Raw genomic sequence first — 7,741 nt, 5'->3', positions numbered from 1 at the left:
CAATCTAAAGGATGCTTTGACATGTATCCTGTAAACTAGGGAGACCTCGTCAATGGGAAAGGCATGCCCTCCCTTTGTCAACTAGACCGCCATGCTCGGGCCATAATCCGTAGATATCCCAACCAAATCCTCTGTGTACTAGGACAGCTCCATAAAGGGAGATCGACTCAAGAACTCTATCGATGCATCAGTGACACCGGCCATCCATGTGCATCTACGCCAGCCATGGGCCGATGGGAAGACCCCCGTGAGCAGCCAACTAGAAGAAATACGAGGCCTTCCATGGCTGACGATTGGACCACTTTAGTATCTAGAATCTAGCTCTGACCTCCCGAGGCACCTACTACGCTGCCCTATGTCTCTCTCACGAAGGACTCCAAGATGAAGATGTCATCCTATACGTATCATGTAAGAGAAAAATGTCACCTCCTCCACACGCTTTGAGCAGCCTACTTTGGACAGCCAAAACCACGCACCCAGATCCCACTAAACCTCAGAAAGGGGACGGCCCTCCCAAAGCCAAAGGCGCCACTGATGTGCATCTTGATCCGAAATGCGAGAAGGGTCAATGGACCATTCCTTGCCCAACTGGTCACTATCCTGAGCATCTGTCAATGAAGCGAGTCCATGATCCCATCCACCTCTGGGTCCCTCACATCAACTGACTGAAGGAGCCCTCCTGGTCCCACTCTGAAAAAATTGGCTCGGCCTCTGCATCGAAACATAATCCGCAAGAGTACCCCGGTCCTCGAAAACTACCTAGCGCACTGGCTAAGTTCGGCCTGGCACAACTCAGGAATGGCTGCGCCTATCTCTCTCATCCATGAGCTAGCCCCTCCGAGATAAGAAATGGCTCCCAGTCGTGCCTTCAATGATGCCCAAGCCTGCTAGTGCCTAGGGCATCATCACTGTCTTCCAAACAACTCTAGCTCTGGTATTCCTCGTGCCATCCGATCCTGTCCACAAGAAGTTACAAACCAAGCATCTAAGCTGCCCCATACATCCTCGATGAAAAGACTAGCAAGATGCTTCAACATCCTTTGTCGTTGTAAGGAAGCCAATAGATTTGGTCCAGTTGATCCTAGCCCCAAATGCCCTGTAGTATATATCCAAGGTGCCCTTGACCGCCTCAAGATTCATTGTTGAACCCTCCATGAAAGGGCCGTGTTGTTTGCAAACTTCTCTTGTCGAATCAAGAGCCTCATCCTGGTGAGGCCAGGCGAGAGAGAGAGAAAAAGCCTCACCTTTGTGGCCACTGATAAGCATCTAATTGGAACTCCATTCATACAAGGCTGAGACTCCTTAGATCCATTTGCCTGGAAAACCAAGTCTCTCCATAGTGCCCTCCAAAAAATGACCACTCAACCGTTTCTCAAATCCAAGAGAAGGATGGCCAGAGGATGAGACTCCGCTCTGGATCAATCTAGTGCCTCTTAAAAGGTAAAGATGTTGCCCAGGATACCACACTCCCGGACAAAGCTTGTTTGCATGTTGTGAATAATATCCACTAGGTGAGGCCACAACCATAGATTCAAGACCTTGGCCAAGATCTTGTATGTGGTGTCCAGCAGAGTGATTGGTCTCCACTGGGAAAGATCGTCCCTATCTTCCTCTTCGGGATCAAAAAAATCCAACCACGGCTCAGAAGCCATGGAAGAAAACTTGAGTTGAAAATCTCGTGAAAGGCCAATCGAAGGGGGTTGTGGATAAACTCCTAGAAGCACCTAAAGGACGGCGTCAATCCATCCTCTTCAGGACAGTTCTGTGGAGGAAGGACTTGCCAGAGCTCCTCGTCGGTGAAAAGCTCATCTATATGCTTGCTCGTGCTCGGGGAGACCATTGTTCCTTGGTAAGGGTTTCCAAGGGTAGGGCCCTAGGCCTCGAAGCTAGAAGAACAAGCCATTGGACCCTAGCTTCTTCACAGAAGGAGAATCCTTCAAATCGGAGGGGGGTTTGCATGGAGAGAAGGAAACTGTAGCGTAGCGGGAGGGAGACGACTCAACCCCACCCTTGCCTTGGCTAGGACATTGAGTGGCATCTAGGGGTAGGGCGGGAAGCAGAAGAAGCGTCCAGCCCCACTGCAGAGGGACAGGAAGAGGAGGGCAGCGAGGAGGCAGGGGGAGGGCAGGTAGTGAGGGTGACTATAGTAGGGGTGTTGGCTTAAACTGTTGTAGAAGGAAGGGGAAAGGAGGAAAGTGGGGAGGCAGTAGGAGGGGGGCTAGTAGTGAGAGTAGCTAGAGTAGCAGGGGTGTGGTCTGAAGAGGGGGGGGGGGGGAGGAAGATGGGGGAGAGGATGGGGTGGAGAAGGATCCAGGGATGAAGGAGGGCGAATGATAGGGGCAACAGCTGCTGAGATGGGGGGAATTCTAGAGTCTTGTTGTTGCATAGGTGCTTGCGTGCTTGGAACCTCGATCGCCGGGGTCCTGCTGGCACATCGAACCTTTGGAGTTTGGGGGTGGCTTGTGGGGCGTCGTGTGATTGCTCCCCTTGTGGCAGGGGTGCAACCTTGCACTTCAAGGTAGCTACTTGCTATTATTTCACTTGGGCTCACTCAGTTCTGCATTTGAGGCAAATGGAGCACCTGTATCTGCCCAAGAGCAGCCCATTCCTTTGCTGATCCTTCATCTCAGCTTGCTGTCGGCCTTCATCAAGGTCTTTGCCATCATGACTTCATTGTCTTCCAGCTCTTTGCTCGTGGAGAAGCTCAAAGGGGAAGGTTTTCCCACATGGCAAACCAAGATGCAGCTGCTCCTTATGCGTGAAGGTATTTGGGATGATGTTGAGGACGACAAAGTTGAATTACTTGATCGGCAACACCAAAGGATTTGGAAGCAGCAAAATGCGAAGGCCATTGCCCTCATTAGTCTTTGCTTGTCCAACTCTCTCATCCATCATGTGGACTTCAAGTCTATAGCTAAGATTTGGGATCGCCTTGAGACATTGTTTGGTAGTAAAATCACCAACTCTTATTTTTTTTTGAAGCTCTTCTATGATTTGAAAATGGAAGAGAGTGATGAGTTGAGTGATCATCAAGCAAGGTTTCAATCTCTTGTTCAACAACTTTCAAGTTTGAAGAGCCCATTTGATGATCAAGATAAGATGGATGTCCTTATGAAGAGTATGCATGCTATATCCGCTTTGAGCAAACTCTTGAAGTCCTTCGCCTTGCCATTACCACGTTTGATGATATGGTGGCACTACTCATTGAGAAGGACCATCACAATAAGGATGCCTCTCTTGCGTCTCCTGGTGATCAATCATTTGCTTCCACAAGCAAATGGAAGACCAACAAGAACATTGTTTGCAGGTTTTGCAAGAGGAAAGGACACATTGAAGCTCATTGCTTCAAGGTGAAGCACCATGCCAATATCCTTGCTGAAGAACAAGCTGAACCTGAAGAGCCCCCTGAGGAGATACATGCAGCTACAGCAAAGGTTCATGGCCTCTCTCTTGAGGACCCATACGACACAGATTGGGCATTCTAGGCCCTCTATGCTATGTGTGTTTGTGTTGAGTCAATAAAGGTTCTCAGCCTTGAGTTGTCCCTCTTTGCGGTATTGGGGTGGAGGGGGGATTGGTCTACTCTTTGCGTGTTGGGTCTCACACTCTTTGCTTCGAAGGGGGGTGTTGGAGATATCATAGCCAAAGAGTGTGTTGATGTGAGGTCTTGGTGTGCAGTACAAGGAGATCTAGTACTAGTTCATGTGTGTGAGTCATGTGTAAGTGCCACGTATCACTATGGGACTTATCCCATATGCACTTGGCGCTAGTGTGGGAGTGTGTGAAGGTGCATGGTGGAGAGAGAGAGAGAGAGAGAGAGAGAGAGAGGGTAGGCCAGGGAGAGAGATAATGATACTCAATGAGAGACACAATGAAATGAAAATAGCAAGAGCAATGAACAAAATGAAAGCACTCACATGTAGACCAAAGAGCTTGTAGGCTTGATACTTGATTGATATGACAAGTGACAAGTACAGCTCTTATATAGAGTGCACACACACACACACACGCACACACACACACACACACACACACATGAGTACCAATGCCTATGGGATAACTCCTAATGTGACACGTGGCATCCATAGGACACACTAGACTAAAACTCACACTAGGACTCACTAGAACAAACCAAAATTGACTCAACTTGACTCCATTTCCTAACACCCCCCCATGGAGGAAAGGTGAGTGACTAAAGGTGCTTTTCTAAGCCCGCAAAAAGGGAAGATACCCAGCGGTAAGCACTCTACTTAATCCAAAAATCTGCTCAAACGCTTGAAAGGTCACTTGCTACTAAATAGTCATATCGCCCCAAGCCCAATAGGTACCTTTAACACTAGTCTACTCAAGACACTTATTGCACCTAGGACTTAGGACTAGTGCTAATTATCGTAATTGTCCTAACTAGGCACTACTAGGCCTTAGGGTCATTTTAACCCTACTAACGAATGACCATTGCCTTGCTCCCATCTTTCTAACCTAAGGTGTCTCCCTTGGGGTAATGCTGCATCTTTATTTCCGTTGATGTAACGTTTCCTCTTCCTTAAGAACAGTTTATGTCCTTGACAACAATGTTAAGAAACCATTGTTTGAGTTTGCATACACTCTCATATGTAGCTTTTTCTTCTAAACCATCTTTCCACTTTACTAAATATTCTTGAAATAATGCTATGACATTTACACCTTTCTTTAAGGTCAAGAATTCTTTCAAGACATATGGAAGCATTGGAGGTCCAATTAATTCTATGAGAAGTTCTTCTCCTACTAGACTATCACCTTCAAGAAGTCACTTTTTCAAAATGACTAAACCCTATGTTCTTCTGGTAAAGCTACCTTGTAAGCAAGCTCACCAATCCTCTGAAGTATTGTGAATGGACTACAATGCAACAAAGATAACTGAGGATATTCACCACTCATTAGGGTTTTAGAGGACTAGGATCTCTCAAATAAACATCATATCCTTCTTCAAATTCCATTTTGTGTCTATGTGGATTTAAATAACTTTTAGGTCTATCTTGAGGTTTCTTAATATTTTCTTGGGCATACCTCATACATTTTATCCATACGGCAACATAAATGGACTATCTGAATGGTTTGCACTATTGTAGGCAAACTCTTAAATTTGAAAGACACTCTTCCCAATTTGCTTGCTGTTTATTAACATAAGCACACAACATATCTTCCAAAGTTTTATTTGACACGTTATGTGTGACAATCTGATTGTTGCGATAATCAGACATACTCATATTTAGCTTAGTTTTTAACTTTTGAAAGAAAGCCTTCCAAAAATGGCTATCAAACTTACCATCTTGGTCACTTACAATACTAGTGGTGGATAAACCATATAATTTGTAAACTCAATCGATAAACAATCTTGCCAACTTTGTTTTTTTTCTAGTTGGAATGAAATTAGCCATCTTGGTCAATTGATGAATTATTGCCCACATAGAGTCATGACTTACATGTGTTCTTGGTAAATCAATCATAAAAACCATAGAGATACTTTCCATTTACAAGATGGAATCTCTAATGGATGCAACAAACCGCTTAGCTTAAGACATTTTGCCTTATTAAGTGGCATGTGGCAACAGACTCTTGGATGTCCCTATTCATACCAAGCCAAAAGAACAGTCTTTTCAAAAGAGTAGTAGATAACCATCTACCTTGGCATACTTTCTCATTTTCTGTCCTTGCTCAATACCAACTATTGGTACTTCAATAGCAGGCATATTTACTTAATCTTGGAAAGTGCTACTATTATGACCAACATTTGGTGTTTGTTTATCAACGCCAACTATCGGTGTTGAAAATATAGGATAGTCATCATCAAGAGAAGAGACTAGCACCGGGCCCTTTTCACTAACCAATCATGTTGACATTCACCCTTCAAGGACTGGAGGAATTCATTATGAAACTCAGTAAAACTAAATCCATTAACCATAGGCATCCATGTTAGGGTCATTGTCCCACCTGCGAGCCCCTAAATGGGGAGGACAAGGGTCTGTAGATTGTAGGGGGTTGGGGGTTACCTAAACCAAAGGATTGCACAGCAGCCTGCATCAGTACAGGCGTTTGACTGCAGGGATAAAGCACCTCAATCTGCCGTGATGATTCAGGACAGGTCCGCAGGGAAGATTGCTTCACAAATGGCCTGGAAGATGGGCGGCCAGGGTCTATTTATAGCCGTGGCAGCAGGTTCATGTACCCGCGACTTAACCTTGGGTTAAAGCAGGGCAAAAGCAGTCGGTTTTGGAGAAGGTTTGGTCTGTGGCCGTCTGCAGGTCCAATCGGTGCAGGTTCCAAGCCTATATAAAACTCCCTACCCTCTCCACAATTTATCACATTCACTGAAGCCCTTCAGCAAGGCAGTGTGGACTTGGAGAGAGTTGTGGACTGTTCTATAGGAGAGATCTCAGCATTGTAATAATCTTTGGTACCCAGCACCTTGGCTGGAGGTTCTGTATTCTGTTGAGCTTTGGTTTCCACTTTTGTGGATCAATGAATTTTGAGTTGTCTCTCACTTCTTCTCCCCTATCTATTCTATCTCTTGTGAGAGTGATTGGAAAGGGTTTTCGGAATTATTCCGCTGCGTGAGGTTTGAGTGATTCATACCTTGATTCTCTAACATGGTATCATAACCTACATCAGATCCCTTGAACATTGCTCAGCTTTTGCAGTGAATGAAGGCAAGCAAGGCTGGTATGTGGATAGCGGAGCTTTATGACACATTGCTAACAAGAAATCATGGTTCAAATCCACGGAGCTTACACACCCAAACTCGATGGTGATGGTGGGGGACAGCAAGGGCCCTTGATTGGAGAGCATATTCTAGTTTTAGTGGGTCCCCCAAGGTCTCCTTGAGTGACCCATACCATTCAGAATATAAGCTGGAAGCCCACAGGACCCGCTACTAATTGAAACGAAGGTGAATCAGCTCACTTGAGACACAGGGCTCAGCAGTTTATCTTTGTTAAAGACTTTTACCACGCTAGAAGAGTTCTCCACAATTCTTTTTGCGGGTGGTTCTTTATGGGAGATTATGTCCAGAATCTCTTTATGGAGGAACTGGTGTGACTTTGTTAGACGGATGCATGACACATGGATTTTTCTACTAGGGACTTTCATCAAGGTTCTGTCTTTCAGTTCACTATGGCACAAGGAGGCATCCTGGTTACTTCTTTCTCGATATGGCTCAAAGCCAAGACCCACTGTTCTTGGCTCTACCACGTAAGGTACTTCAGTATTTCTGATAATTTTATTTAGTTCAACCTCCTCCATGATTTGGACTGAGGGTTTGGAGATCAAGTCTTTTGAGGCATGCATATCCCTTTGTTTTATTTTCTTTTCACTTTTATTCTTCTCTTCCACATTGTCCATTTTTCTTCTGAGATCACTGTTTTTATTTGGGAATTTTTGTAAACAACCAACGCATCTGTATGTGCATTGGAACTCACAATAGTTAAAGACAATACCACTTGGATGTCATAAATCGGCAATGTTGAATGGTTATATTGTAACTGTGCTGGATGATATTTTGATTTTTGTTGCCAAAGGTATTTTACCAATGAGGTAATACAAATCGGTTGTTGGCCTTCTTTTGAGGACTAGTGTATTGGGAGAATGGAGAGTGCAGGCCTGAAAGTAAGATGGCTTGAGTATTTTCTATAGAGTCATTTTAAAGCTTTGTTTCAGTGCAAGATTCCAGTCCATTGCTTGATTCACTTTCCAATTCTAAATTCTT

General features: G+C 44.9%; 1 protein-coding gene across 1 annotated transcript in view; it reads left to right on the top strand.

The window, feature by feature from the left end:
- LOC147896215 (protein CLT2, chloroplastic-like) overlaps positions 1–7,741 on the top strand; it is a 28,553-nt gene that overhangs the window by 2,537 nt on the left and 18,275 nt on the right. The gene's annotated exons all lie outside the window — the stretch shown is intronic.

The sequence above is a fragment of the Dipteris shenzhenensis genome, chromosome 12, assembly GCF_047967505.1.
Source record: "Dipteris shenzhenensis isolate YYH24624 ecotype China chromosome 12, Dip_SZ_1.0, whole genome shotgun sequence".
Classification (NCBI taxonomy): Eukaryota; Viridiplantae; Streptophyta; class Polypodiopsida; order Gleicheniales; family Dipteridaceae; genus Dipteris; species Dipteris shenzhenensis.
The sequence above is the reverse complement of the archived record's forward strand: the minus strand, read 5'-3'. Positions and strand labels throughout refer to the sequence as shown.